The 15,134-nt window shown below is 53.6% G+C and overlaps 1 long non-coding RNA gene across 1 annotated transcript in view; it reads right to left on the reverse strand.

Moving 5' to 3' along the window:
• Positions 1-4,698: 4,698 nt before the first annotated feature.
• Positions 4,699-15,134, reverse strand: part of LOC120592551 (uncharacterized) — a 92,150-nt gene continuing 81,714 nt past the window's right edge. Inside the window, exons 3-5 of the long non-coding RNA XR_005650137.1 lie at positions 8,751-8,892; positions 6,863-7,180; positions 4,699-5,089 (exon numbers count right to left, since the gene is read on the reverse strand). This is a non-coding gene — a long non-coding RNA (uncharacterized LOC120592551). The remainder of the gene's footprint in view (positions 5,090-6,862; positions 7,181-8,750; positions 8,893-15,134) is intronic.

Here is a 15,134-nt window from a genome sequence, read left to right on the forward strand (position 1 = left end):
AATGTTTTGCGTTCAGAGTAAATAAGATTTTCAATCCAAAAAGAAAAAGTTAAGTACATACATCTAGTCCTAGCGAAAGCTTCCTGCTTAAATTCCTCATGTAGCTCTCACTTCACTCCAATGAGAAGGCAGAGAGGTGAATGAATGAATGAATGAATGGATGAATGAATGAATGACTTCTTCCTGGTCTATGGGGCTAGATTTCCCCTCTGGACATAGAACATCCTGTGCAGTGAGCCTTTTGGGTCCCTGGAGAGACGCAGGACCCACCTAGCATCGCTCCAGTCACGACTTCCTTTTCCCTGGCAGCTCCTATTGGGGGAAGGGGGCAAATGGCGGGAGGTGGGGGACAGGAAGTGATCACCAGCTGCCATCCTTGCTGACTCAGCCATGTGAAACTTTTTACAGTAATCTGACTTCACTTCTCTGGTGTGTCTTTGGGTGAAGACTTTTTTTTTTTTCTGGGAAATCAGATCTTTCGGGGGCGGGAAACGCAATGGCCGAAGGAGAGAATGGCAGAGAGAAACCTTGAGTTATGCGAACCCAGAGCCGTGTGTGCCGTGTGTGCCGTGTGTGCCGGCCACTGGGCTGCCTTCTCCCTCTGCTTTCCGTTCTGTGCTGAGCAACCCTCCCCGCACCCTCAAACCCCTAAGATTTTTTTAAACACTTTACATTCGATACTAAATAAATCCAGCCATTTGAGCTCTCCGGTCATTTTTAGCAAAGAGTACATTAGCTGTTTGCAGAACAAAAATAAGAGGTACTTTCTAATTAGTCCATCAGAACCACCACGAGTTTGGTCAGAGCCTGCCTCAAATATGTTCCTAACATCAAGGGCGGGAGTCACCAATCCCCAGGGGCCACGAACCATCACAGGTCAGTGACCCGTGAGGAACCGGGCCACACAGCCGGAGGTGAGCAGCAGGGAGCGAGCGAAGCTTCATCTGCATCTGCAGCCGCTCCCCAGCGCCGGCATCACCGCCTCAGCTCCGCCTCAGATCCTCAGGCCCAAGATTCTCGTAAGAGCCCCAGTCCCTGATGCCACAAATGTTAGGGACCGCTGGTCTAGGGAGACCTCATGATATGTAATCATAGTGAGAAAGCTCTTTCTGGGCTCAGAAATTCAGAATGGCAGGAAGCGTCATTTGTGGCAGTATCACAGAGGAGAATCTGAAAAACCTCCAGCCACAAAATACCGAGATATGGTGAAAAAAAAAAATAAGTAAATAACAAACCTGGTTTTAAAAGCACAGCTGAGATCGGTGAAGGAAATCCCCGTGTCCAAAGCGGGCTGAGCACCGGGGCAGGTGCCGACACTGGCGCCTAAGCCGTGGGCGCGCTGGCTCTGGCAGGAGGAAGTCACCTTGACTCATCGCCACGGGCCACACTTCGCACAGGCTTGGAGTTTAAACCTACGCACTGTATGATCTGGAAACCCCGAGCCAATTAAATAACATAAAAAAGAGTCCCAATCTAGCAACTTCACAGGAGCACTTGCTACATAAACCAAACGAAAAGCTTCTCTATAGAAACAGATCCTCAAACCCCACTACACGAGATTCACAGTGAACGTTCTTCGAAACAGAAGCTCACAGTCGCAAACTACACAACGCTTTAGGAGTCGTGAGCAAATGGTCACCGAGAAAGAAGTCAGCAGACACGACAGGCAGCCGGGCGACCAACCGCAGGACCCCTAAGAACGTCGGAGAGTGAAACTATCAGAAAGAGCCTACAAATTGTGGTTAAAATAATTAAAATGTAAAACAGGACATCAAAAGTATGAGAAAATCATCATTTTTTAAATGTATCATTAAAAAAAAAACATAATGCACACGTTTCAAGCTCAGATTATACAGCTAAGGAGAGAACCGTGATCCGCGACACGGTTTAGAAGGGATCGCCCCGAGTGCAGCCCAGAAACGTGACGAGATTTTTTGATGGGAGAGAAGTGAAAGACGAGAAAATGAGAAGCTGTAGCATGCATCCCATGGGAGCTCCAGAAAGAAAGAATGGGGCAAGAGACAATATTTTAAAAGAATTCTCTAGGACAAGATAAAAATCAGATTCAGGAAGCAACATTAGTTCGAAGCAAGATACGCAAAACAAGACACGTGGTCAAGAAAAACCTCCAAAGGGCAAAACTCAGCAAGAGGGAAAGTGTTTTAAAAAAAAGTTAATTTGACAGCCGACTTTCCCATTGCAACAATAGAAGCCAGAGTCGATGGAAGATTTTCAAAGCGGTAAGATGCGGGATGACCTCATTCAGTTTACAAGCTAAAAATAGCAAAGAATCAAGCTTAGACTAAGTTGCAGATCATGCCTGGCCTGAGTCATCAGAAGTTACTTATGTAGGAATAACAGGCTCCGAGGGACTGTGACCCATGCGGTTGCACACGTCCCTGCTCCTGCTCCAGGGCTGAAATTCTTGATTAGTACTGAACAAGGAGCCTTAGAGTTTTAGTTTCCACTGGGCCCTACAAATTATGTAGCTGGTCCTGTATGCCAGCCCTGAGGAACTGGGACCACTCGGAAGCAAACAGGTACCATTCTATACAATGTGCTGTCAAGTTCATTAAAACAAAGCAGACATGATGCGGGAACATCTACGTCTGGTAGCTTGAAAGTCAGAAAGAATTTCCAGAAATATATTTGACAGGGTTGTTCAACTACAAGTGCTTAAGTCTCTTGCACACGCACACGGGGAGGGGAGGGGAACCCAAGCTCCGTCACGGATAGTCCCAGGACGGAGTGAGAATGTCGCCAAGAAGCAAACATCCGCTAAGCCAGGGGCCTTGCTCAATGCGCCAAGGAGCCGAGCGAAAACAAGGAGTAGATGCAGGTGGACCTGGTGTTGGTGGGAAGGAAAATAGCCTTGACCGTGTCGGTGGGAATGGTCATCAGCATCACTGGTGAAGCAGCCTGTCCTCCGTCCTGGGCTTTGCCATGGGGAACAACAGGCAGAAGCTCTGTGACAGGCGGCACGCTGAATCTCGTCATTTCATCCTTTTGTTACCGGAATATTCTGGTCATCTTAGAAAGCGCCTTAAAAGGCAGGACAAACTAATAGTTCTAGTATGAAACTATCTAATTGGCTACATTTTCAAAGATGCAAGTTTATGGCCTTAAACGATAATGGGTTCTATCCATTAAAATAGTTTTTCACTATTACCCTGACTTTTGAAGAAACGCAGAGTTAATTGGCCTCATTGTATTACATGTGTAGCCATCTTGGTCCGTTAGACAAAAAAAGGGTCAAATATCTATTAGAAAGCGCCATTTTTAGGACTAAAAATTGAGTGTTGCAAAATAGATAGCCTTGTAACTTCAGAATTAAAATGGAAACGATTCCTCTGCAGTTTCTGAGGGTTCGGGGATGGGATCGAACAAGACGGTGCGTCGAGGCAAAGTGGCAGAAGAGAGAAAAAGAGACCAGAACAGCGAGACAGCGACAGAGGGACAGACGGAGACAGGCAAAGAAGGCGAGAAGAGACCAGCAGCGAACGAGGTTTCGAGTCTCCCCTGAGCCCTGGGGGGCACGAGCAGCAGATCAAATGGCGTTTAGGAACTCCCCGTGACTGTCCTAGTTGGGGTGGAAAGCAGAGAGATTCCCTGAGAAGTGAAATGAATGCGCATTCGTGTAAAGAAGCGAATCGGATGGAAGCAACGATTCCCTTTCAGAGAGTCCTCTCGCCCTGGAGCGGAGCGTATAGAGTCTCTTTTGGGGAATCTTTCGAAATAATTTCTCTTCCGGAGACGTGGTCCCAGACGCTGCTCCCGGAGCTGGGGTTGATACTCTGTATGGCACAGGGTACAGGCTGGCGACTGGGGGACGGGATGGGCAGGCGGGAGGGTGAGGTCAGAAAGGACCGTCCAACCTGGCTGCACATGGCACCCCGGAGTCAGTACCTCCTTCCCTCCACTCTCCCCCTCCCTCCCCAAGAACTCCCCGGGGATGGCTAACTTGCCAGTTTCTTTCTCTCCCAGGGTAAGATATGGTGGGAGATGGGAAGACCCTAGTGCGTGGAAGGCTTACACAGGGATGATGAGGACCAGAATTTGCCTAAAGACACAAAGAACCACCTTCTCGTGAGGGCCTCCGCCTAGATTCTTAGATTCTTCCTCCTTCGAAGATTCCTCAGTGTGGTTTGATGGCCAGATGTCCACTCCTTCCTCTTTCGGCCTTCGGACGGCATTCTGAGTCAACGGTGACACATGTGCTTCTCCTCGTACTTTGGGGATGTGCATTTTGTGGAAATAAAACAAGGAACCTGGATCTTCTGCCTTCCCGTGCGGGGAGGGCTGAGGTCTGCCAGGGGTTTGCCCGCTGGCTTCTGGCTGGAGCGTCTGGCCGGCCACAGGATGGAGGCGTACACCGCCTTTGCGAGGCCACCGACTCGGACCTAATTAAACCCAAGAGCCGCACCCTGCAGAAATGCCAGGAGGAGGAGGAAGAGGCAAGACGAGGTAAATAATGAGTCAGTAGGACAATGGAGGTGGGTGAAGAAAGAATCTCGACTGCAGGGTTCTAGAGAGTCCCCCGCTAACGCCCTTCTCCCCTCGGGAGCAACAAGCAGCTTAGGACAAGCAGCCAAACATCAAAGTCAAGATCGTCAGAAGCTGCTGAGAGAAGCACATTTCCAGTGTGGTGCAGGCGCCCGGCAAGTGTTTGAACATTTCCAGAAGGTTGCAGGCAGCACGTATCGGAAAGCGATTTGCCCTCGCGTTTATTGCTCATTTATATTTAGTACGCTCACGGGTGTGCCTGTTGCGTATCTGCCCGTGGGCATGTTTTCAGGGGGAATGACAGTTTTTTTAAAAAGGGAAGTCTCTGCTGTCAGGATTCAGCATCCGCCATCTGCAGACGCATGCCAGTGCAAGCCGTATGGGGGGTCATTTCGTAAGCCTGCTTGCCTTTCCTCCCGTCCAAGCTCCTGGGACTGGCTGTGGACACGTGTCATCTGAGAGTCTTCAGTCCGGGCTCCCACAGGCTCCCACCGGGGGGCAAGCCCCGGGTGGACGAGAAAACCGATCGCACTTGGGCAAATCTCCACAGTGACAGAGGGGATGTGTTCACACAGTCACACGCAGCCTGCCAAGAGACGAACATGTTGTAAATATTATTTTTAAGCTTAAAAAAATAGCTCTTTAAGATGCACAGTTCGAGGAGCTTAGTACAAAGATGGAAAGCCACGAGAATTCCATTTTCTTTAAAAATGCACAGGAGATGGCCAAGGAGAAAAATATGCATATTTGGTGTTTTGTTAGGAGGCACTGAGGACTGAGTGAGGGGCAGGAACACTGCATTGGCCGGTCACACGGCTCCGACACCGTGGGCTCGTGGGTGGCCCGCCCAGCCCGGAGCGATCGAACACAGGAAGGAGGCCCAGGGCGGCCCTGGCTGGCACCGTGGCGTAACCTGACCTGTCCGTGATCGGAGGCAGTGGGCAACGAGAAGGGACGTGGGCTCACGGCGGGACCGAAGCCACCATGGGCTTTCTCGCCAAAACAGCGCTTAAGAACAGTGGCCCCGAGTTCGAATCCTGCCGCCCCCTCACGATGCTTGTTGCTCCTTGTCAGAGTATTTCCCATGAGCCACTGCAGCTTGCATGTGCAAGGGACCAGAAAAACGTGGGAATGTTTAACCAGTGACCGACGGCTGAGGACAGGAGTGTAAAGGCCCAGTCCCCTCGCCCCCAGCACTGAGGGACAGGTCTGTCACGTGGACCAGACGTGTTCAGAGGGATATTTTTGGTTTCAATTTACTCTCGCCTGCACTGTGACCGAGGCACCAACCCTGTTTCGTAAAAGCTATTTTTTCCTCTGTCCATTTGCTTTACAGCAAACGCTGGTGTCATAGCTATTTTGGGGTGGCAAAGCGGCCAGCGCCGTGGCACCCTCCTCTCCCCAGGCCTCTCAGACACCGGCAGGGCCCCTCGGAGGCACTCTGTCCCTGGCGGTACCTTCACCTACTCCCCCATGTCATTGCTCGTCAGCTAGCCAGCAATTCCGCTGTCTCAAAGGACTGGCAGATGGGGAGACCATCTCTGCAGCGGAAAAGGGGTAAGTGCCAGCTCCTGCCCGTGACACTGCAGAAAAAGCTCCTCTGTAAACAGCACATTGGAAGTGCCGTGCCTCCCATCCAGAGCCGTGGCAGAACCAACACGTGTGACCTCACAGCCGCGGTCCTCGCGTGGGTTCACGTCGCGTGTGTGTGACGTGTTAGGATGGACGTGGCCTCCGGGAGGAAGCTGGAGCATTACACTTTGAGACAAGGTGCTCCCTTCCAGCCCACCAATCGCTGGGTTGCAGATCCGAACCCGCGACCCAGATCCGAATTTCTGAATTCTCAAATTCAATGCATCAGTCACATGCTACGAAGATCTCAGAAATCAGTTTCTGCATTGCAGAGAATTCCACAGAGGATTCCACAGTTCTCAGACGCCTTCACTTGTGACCTGCGGAAGCCATTTGCCACCGAAGAATTTGTTAATGATGATCGTAACCCCCAGTTTTCCCCTGGTATTAGTCACGGTTCTCCAGAGGAACAGGCCAACGGGATATGGTGTATAGAGAGAACGAGATTTATTTTAAGGCAGTGGGCCCCAACCTTGTTGGCACCAGACTCCAGTGCTCCTATGAGCATCTGACGCCTGAGGATCTGAGGTGGGGCTGAGGCGGTGATGCCGGGCTGGGGAGCGGCTGCAGACGCAGACAAAGCTTCGCTCACTCACCTCCTGCTGTGTGGCCCGGTTCCTAACAGGCCACAGACCAGTACCGGTCCATGGCCCAGGGGTTGGGGACCCCTGCTGTAAAAGATCCCTGGGTCCCAGATGAACCCCAAGTCCCCCGTTGAATAACCTACGTGGGTGACGGGGCTGGGCCTGTGTGGCGCCTCGGACCACCACCGAGACAGAGCAGAACGAGCTGGTGCTCTCGCCCGGTCGCCATGGGCTGCCTGTTAACTCCGCTTCGCATCCATCTCCAAGCACACAGGTGGGTGAGGGGCCTCCATTCCTCTCCCCGTGTTCTGAGATCACCCCACTGATGGTTCTGGGAAGTGGCGCTGACAGCTAAGGACGCACGGCCCCAGGTGGCCAGCGCCCCTGCAGTCCCGTCCCCAGCCACAGGTCCGTGGCCAGTGAGAGCTTTGCTTCCCACGGCGATGGCCTCGAGCATCTCCCTACGGAACACAACCACATACTAGTTCATCGCAAATTCTTTTCCAACGAACTGCTTTTGCTTGTACGCTTTTTGGTCCAAAGCAGAGCTCCTGAAATTTGCTGACACCCCCTCAATTCCCCCTCACCGAAAGACCCCTAATTCTCAAGGGGCCCACCTCTCAGCATCCCCGTCCTGACTGTGGTTCACCAAACCTATTTATGGCCGCCTTCTTCTAACTGCTGGAATATTTTTGGGGGAGGGGGGAATAACTTCCCAAATAACAGTGTTATTTTTTAAATTAAAGGCTCTCTGGCAAAAACTGCGAACAATGACTTCGTTAATGGCGCATGGTACACAATTGACGCTCTGGACAAAGACAGTGTTTATATAAACAGACAGCAACCAGGTAGCGGAATAGTGAGAAAAACACTGCATCCTTCAAGAGCGATTTTTTCATAACGGAACTACAATAACATACCTGCAAAGAAACTTAAGACTCATGCAGAGCGTCTAAGAGAAAAAAACTTTAAAAATGCAAACGAAGAGTAGAATCAATAGAAACACGTGCCCGTTCTAAGGGAGGAAGAATCGTTATCAAGTCATTCTCCTTACTTTATAAATGGAAGGTGGTCTCAATACAAGTATCGGCTTTTTTAACTAGCTAAGCCGAGTCTAACGTTTATATGGCAAGTGAAATAAGCAGGAACAGCCAGGAAAACAGAAGCAGGAAAAAGGAGAGACAGACGAGGGGTGAGCTGGGACAGCTGCCCCACGTAACGACGCACGTCATAAAGTCTCGATAATGACAACAGCCTTGTCCTGGCTAATGGACCAACAGCCCGGTCAGTGGAATAAACTAGAATATATAGAAATCAACCCAACCCGAATCAGAAATTCAGTAAATTACAAAGATGACGTGTCTGATCATTGTGGATGGGTCAGCAAATAGTAAAAAGACAATTGAAAAAGAGTTACGTGTGACCCATACCTCATACCTTGCCACAGCATCACCTCCAAATGGAGCCGAGATAGAAACATTATAAAAATGAAACCGTGAAAGTACTAGAAAAAAAATGGGTGAATTCCTGTAGAAACGTAAGAGTATGGAAATTCTTTCTTTTACCCAGAATTTATACCAAAAAAAAAAAAAAAAAGATTATAATATTCTACCACCAAAAATTTTTAAAAACTTTAATCATACACCACACATTAGCAAAATCAAAAGAACACAATGCGAGGGTAAATTTTTGCGACTCCAATCACAGAGAACTAATCGTCCCTTCACATATAAAGAGCTCCCAGAAATTAAGAAAAAAGACCAAGCCAACACCACAATTTTTGTTTAGATGGGCAGAGGATGTGCACAGGCAGCTCCCAGAGAAGGAAAAGCAAAAGGCTCTTCGAAGAATGGACCGATGCTCCATCTAACAGCAGAAACGCAAGTTCAAACTGAATGGGCTGTCTGTGTGGCCGGGGCACAGGGAGGGAGGGTCTCTAATGACTACGCATGTTGTCTGACTCCACCGAGGGGAGTCATACAACTAAGACGCTTGCCCTTTGACCCAACGATCCCACGCGCAAGAATTTACCTGCAGATGTACCTGCGCACACACGAAACGTCCTGAGTGGCACTGTTTGTAGCAGCGGAAGATGGTGAACAAGCCGAGGGCCCATCAATCGGAAACCGGTCCAATCAATTTATGGCGTGTCCATAAACAGGATACTATAAAGCTATAGAAATGAACGAAGACACTCTTTATGCACCGATCGGAAAGATCTCCAAGACTTACAACCAAGAGAAAAAAACAAAGTCCAAAAAAGTTTGCATAGAACGCTACCTCCCTGTTGTGGGGCTCTCTACGTGGCAGTTCGTTGTAGTTTTAATTTGCATTTCTCTCACCATAAGTGAGAGTAAGAGCCTTTCCATTCTTTTATGAGCTATTTGCGTTTCCTTTCCTGTGAAAGGAGGAAGGAAAAGAGAAACGTACACATTTTTTGTATTTGATATAGAAATATAGTTTTAGATAAAGACACTCGGGAAACTGACACAAGTGTCCGCTCGGGTGGGTGCTGATGGGAGCAAGGGTGGCAGCGAGGCTTTTTATAGTTTCGATTTCTTAAATGAAAAAAAAAAAGGAATTCTCTGTTGAAAAATAGAAATAAACTAAATTAAGTCTTTCTCTGCCAATTCTTCTGGTTTCGGCTAAGCCAATCGTTTACACGTTTGCCAAATATTTTTTCCAGCTCGAAATCTCATTTTGGAAAAACGGGACAAGGTCAAGGATGAAGGGGCAGCCGAGGGCCCACAGGCCCCGTAAGGATGGCCGCACGTGGTCGAGGACGAGGTCGACAGAGGGGCTGCGTTTTTTCAGAAAGAGGAGCCAGTGCCTCCTGGAGCGAAACTGGCCACCGAGTCAGGGCATCGAGGCAAACCCCCCTCAACGCCAGACCTTGGTCCTTGCAGCCAGCGGAGGCAGGAGGAGGCCCCCCGGCCCGGAATCTTCCATCTCTAGCCTTTAGAGCTGCAGCCGGAGCCAGGCCCAACGTGACCTCCCTGGGACTGCTCTTGACCTTGTTCACTTCTCTGCATTTCTCAGAGGGCCTGGGACGGCAGCCTGTCACCCCCTGGCCCTCACCACTCTCCCAGCCGAGAGTCCCCGGCCGCGGCTCTGCTTTGCCCCCTCCGTGAGAGAGCAGGAGCCCACGGCACATCTGACGCTCGCGGACGGAAGAAAACAAACGAGTCTCCACACCCGCGGCCCTGGGGCCTGAACACACAGCGTCTCCCTGTGACTCCTCGGGGTGCGTGAGCTCAGAGCTCCATATGTGGGAAGTTAGCAGAGAAGCTGCCCCAGGAAACACCCGCTTGTTCCCTGTTGGGTCTGCAAGGAGAAGCACCGAGGGGCGTGGTGGGGACAGGTGGAGGGGACACACAGTGTCTCCACAGACGCCCAGTCCCCACCGGCCTGCACGCTCTCCCCAGGCACGGGCTGGTTGGGTTCGCCGTTCGCAGGCCGGGGAGGAGGTGTTTGTTCTAACAGACGGAGCGGCCACATCCACCGCCAGGTGCTGCCAGCGCCCGGTGAGGACCCAGCCTGCAGGGGGCCCAAGGTGGCAGGGACACTGACCGCCCAGGGGGGTTCTGGAGACAGGAGTCTAGGGGCTGGACTTCTGCTCGTCTCACTGGGGTGTCAGGCAGAGCCCCTGGTCCCCTCCGCAACCCCACTGCCCAGGCAGAGTCCAGGATCCCTCCACGGGTTTCTGCAAGGCCACTTTGTTTCCCTAATTAAAAGCTGCAGAAGGATGATTCAGCCTGTTTCACAAGCTCGGTGACGAGAAAAGGATGCTGAGTCCCCAGCAGCGATGACTCATCCACCCTCCAGAGGGAACAGGGCAAAGTGCCGGAGGGGCGAGGGACCCCGTCCATCACGGCGAGTATGCCGCTGCCATCTGGAGCCTCCAGCGAATCCCCTGGGAGGGCTGTGCAAGCATGGGGACAGCCTGTCTGCCTGCCGACACCCCGCAGCAGGGGGCCGCAGAGCTGCAGCCTCAGAAGGGCAGGCCTCTCAGAGGGGGGGCCTTGGCCGGGGACTGTTCCTAGTCGAGGTCCTAGTCCTGCCCCCCCACCCACACACCCCAGCCATCCTCCGGGGTTACAGCTCTTGGGATGGGCGGCTCGTCTCACCGTGACGTGACCAGGGGCATCCATGGCATCCTTCTCGGTGACGCCTGCCTGCCCCCCACCCGTCGCGTACTTTGGACCCCTGGCGGGCCAGCGGGTTGCTCTGGCATGGTCCCCCCAGGCGCTGTGAGCCCTCCCCTGCAGGGTGCTCGTCCTGCACTCCGCCACCCACTCCTCCCAGCCCTGACACTCACCTCCACGCTCCTGCTCCAGCTGCCCGGGTCCCTGACATTCTCGAGCCAAGCAGAGGGTCCAAGGCCATGGCCCTCGGCCGTGCACTTCCTCAGCCGGTACCTATGCGGTACCCGTGGTGGCCAAGCGCTGGGCTCTGAGCTCCGGGGGTCCTCGCCGGGTGGCTCTGCTGACTGACGGACAGAGCATGTCTTCCCCTTGTCTCTGGTCCGAAACCTCAGGATTCTTGGTCCCTCGTAAGTGACTCTGGGACCAGGCTCTCGGTATGTCTGAGACAGCCTCTCACAGCTATAGAATTATCTTGGAATGAGAAGCCCCAGGAGATGAGGAGCAGCTGCTGGTCTGCACTGGGGAAAACACTGGAAAATATGGCCTGTGCCCGAGTCCCGACTGAGTCACAAAGTCCCTGTGTGTTAGTTACCTGTGGCTGCGTAACAAATTAGCCCACAGTTAGAAGCTCGAAACAGCAACAGCTTTTCTTATTCCTGTGGGTCAGGGATCCCGGAGTGACTTAGCTGGATGGTTCTGGTTTAGGGTCACTCATGAGGTTGTCATTTAGATGTCAGCAGAGGCCACAGTCCTCTGAATGCTTGACCGGGGTTGGAGATCTGCTTCGAAGATGGTGCCACTGTCACATAGCCGGCCAATCAGTGTCGGCTGTTGACGGGAGACCTTAGTTCCTCTATTCACAGGCCACCTTGACTGTCCTAGTCAGATGGCAGCTGGCTTCTCCCAAGAGAACAATGTCTTCGATGACCCAGTTGTAGAGGTCACACTGGGTCGTTTCCATAATGTCCTCCTGGTCACATGGGTCAGCCCCATTGAGTATGGGAGGGGACGTGCGGTCCCCTGGGGGCCATCTCAAGGCTGCCCGCCCCCGTGGGTGGGTCTCACCAGACAGAGGTCCCTGAGGGACAGCTGACATTTGTTTCGGCGAAACCCACACGGCCTCTGCCATCTCTGCTCCACATCCCTGTGGGCTCGTGTCTGTAACAGTACACTGGGTATCGAGTGTGCGTCAGGGGACACACGAGCCTGTTGGGTGAGGGGCGGGGGCTGCTGGCTCACTCGGTAGTAATAGGGCCGATGCTCGATTCTGCCCCAGAGCAAACAACTCCGCGAAGAGGGGCCCAAGGCCACGTCCAACCCATTCTCGTCTCATCGGCCACATGGGCCAGCTGGGGTGCTTGAGCTTCACGTAGACAGTGGCCAAGTGCCAGGGGAAAGAGATGACAGGATGCGTGCTGGGGGGGTTCATACTCCCTGCCTTTCCGTACACCTCTGTGCCTCCGTCCTAAGTTCCTGGGGCACAGGGGACATCGAAAGCACCAGAACTGAGCAAAATTCGGGATTGTAATCCGGAGGGAAGACTAGAATCCCTTGGGTTTGGCGTGAGCTGTCAGACTCGGGAGAGGAGCCGCACCTCACTTCCAGTCGGGTGGCATTGGACCGCGGAAGAGACGAAGTCACCAACAGGAAGACCGGAAGAGTGACTTCAGTGTGGCAGTGGCTAATCTCAAGGTCACATCACAGCCCATCCGCACCAGCAGGACAGGAGGTCAGCAGCAGAGCGGGAGACTCAGGCGGCAGCTCTGTGTGAACTGCATCCCTCCGAGGAGAACCCGAGTCCTCGTGGCTCCCTGACCCTCGAGAAAAGGGGGCGCTTGCAGCCAGAGCTGGCCACTGCTGCCCACTGAACACAGACAGCTGTGAGAGCTGGGACACGTGACGGCCACCGTCCCCACCGGCGTCCGATCCAGAAGCAGCGGCAGAAAGCCGATCTGCAGCCCCTCTGTTTCCCCATCTGCAAACAGCAAAACGGATTAAAACCGGCTGCTTCCACTCTGGAGGAGCCGGAGCCCCAGCACAAATCCAACCCGGCTGGTTTCGTTAACCGTCTCGAGGAGCTACACAGAATCGTCCACACGACGCAAACGAAACTTTTTATTTTAATCCACTTAAAGGAAAACAGTGTGTTATGATGGAAAGCCCGCCCTTTGCCGCAGGTGTCTGGGTGCAAATTCCGCTCTGCCGCCGACGGCTGTGGGGCCGCGGTCGGCCTCCCGACCCTCGACGGTCTCGCGTGCATCAACACGACAACGGTGCCTGGCTCCTGGGCGACACACGCGCGACGGTCGGCAGTCTGTGCCCGTGCCTGTGAGGTGTCCCGTCACTCCGGGCTACTAGGGGGTGGGAAGGAGGGCCGCCATGCCCAGGTTCGGATCGCTGGTCTCGGGGGAGGGACTGGGCCTGGGAGGTCAGCCCAGCGTGGGAACCGCTAGTGCAGGGTTCGCGGGCTGAGCAGACACCTCTGCACAGCTGGGGAGCCCGGTCTCGGTTGTTCAAAATCACACGGCCAGCGGCCCGACCCGCCCATCCCTTTACCACCCCGTTCCCTGGTCTGGGCGCCAGAAGGCCGCCCAGTGAGCTAAAGAACGAGATCTCGTACCCTCCAGGAGGGCTGGTGCTTTTGCCTTTGAGGAAGATGGTATCGTCTGATTTCTGGCACTTGTTAGAGATCTTCAGACGAAATCCCACCGCTGACTTGCCCGATGCCTCGTGCGTTCCTTCCCGCCGGCACCATTTCTCTGCTCGGTTCACCGAGGCTGCCAGTGCGCCTGCTCTTGCTGCAGATCCCACGGTGCCGGCGCCACCTGCTCTCCACTCCACCTCCTGCAGCACCGCCGCTGCCCCATCGACTCCCAGCAGCCCACGCACACGCGTGCGCACACACATGCGTGTGAACACACGCATGCACGCGTGCACACACACGTGCACGCTCACTCTCTGCCTCCGGCGCCATCGTCTGCCTGCTGCGCTCTTGGCCTTGCCAGCATTTTCGTCGTCGTTTGTCAGCTTCTGACCCTGAGAATGTCCTCTGCACCTTCTAGAATGTCCTGCATCTTCTAGGCTTCCCCGCCTCTCCACTCACTCTCAAGAGACGAGAAACCCCTCTCATTTCCACAGACACCGCCCGGATCTGTGTCCCCCGCCCTGGCCTAGTTCCAAGGGCTACACTGGGACCCTCAGTGGCCATTTCCCCCTGGGATGCAAAAACCAACACGGCATCTTCCCTCCGAGCCAATTCCTCTCCCACTGGCGATTGTCGGTTAGTCACCTCGCTGGGCGTCTCAAAGTCACCCTAGACTCCTCCTCGCCCTCCCCCACATCCAATTAGCCAGGGGTCCCGCAGGGCTCCCCTCGTGACGGTGCTCATACATATTTATTTCCTTCCATTCCCTCCGTCTGCAGGGATCCCCCAGAAATACTTCTTTCTCACCGTCGCTCGCTCTCACGAGACGTTCAGAAGCTCGCCACTCAGCGGTATGTCACGCAGGACGCAGTTCAAACCCGTGAGCCCGCCATCTCGACACCTGTACGATCGACCCCCCCTCTGCCTTCCACACTGAACCCCTGAACCCCTTGCCTCAGCCCGACCACCTGCTCGCTCTGGTTTCGGACGCATTTGCAAAGGGCTGCTTCTCCTCATCCCTTCCCTAGGGAGCTGAAACCAGAGCTCGCGCCTCCATGGATTCCCGCGCTTCAGGTGCTGCTCTGAGAGTCACACGGGATCCTGTAACCCTCACCTCGGCCCTCAGAAGGACACACTGTTCCCACCCCACTTCACAGGTGTGGAAACCGAGACACGCAGACGCTGAGCAAGTCACCCCAGGCCACACGGCCAGCGAGCGGAGCGGCGAGGTCAGCATGCGGCCCTGAGCTGTCTGACCCCAGGGTCACTGAACCCAGACGCCCACGCTGACAAACAAAGCTGTTTGTGCAGAACGTCCGCCGAGAGCTCAGTATGGCCGCTTTAACCGAGACTGGCACAACGCGCTGAGGACTTTGAAGTGTGAGTCCTGGAGGACAAACAGTTCTCCCTCGACCTCCAGGCCTGGGAGAGGACGATGAGACAGTAAGTCATCCCGCCATTAAAATTACGTTCAATCACCCCTAATGGAATGTCACCTCCAAGAAAGCCATTAAAGCCACCCGCCAAACGGGCTGACGGGGCTCTGCATAGATCAGCACGATTCGTCCCCCTAACAGCCTTTTTGTCCGAGGGGAAGACGGGCAGCCCAGGAGACACGAAGCAGCA

Source organism: Pteropus medius, unplaced genomic scaffold (genome assembly GCF_902729225.1).
Source record: "Pteropus medius unplaced genomic scaffold, Ma_sr-lr_union100, whole genome shotgun sequence".
Taxonomy (NCBI): Eukaryota; Metazoa; Chordata; class Mammalia; order Chiroptera; family Pteropodidae; genus Pteropus; species Pteropus medius.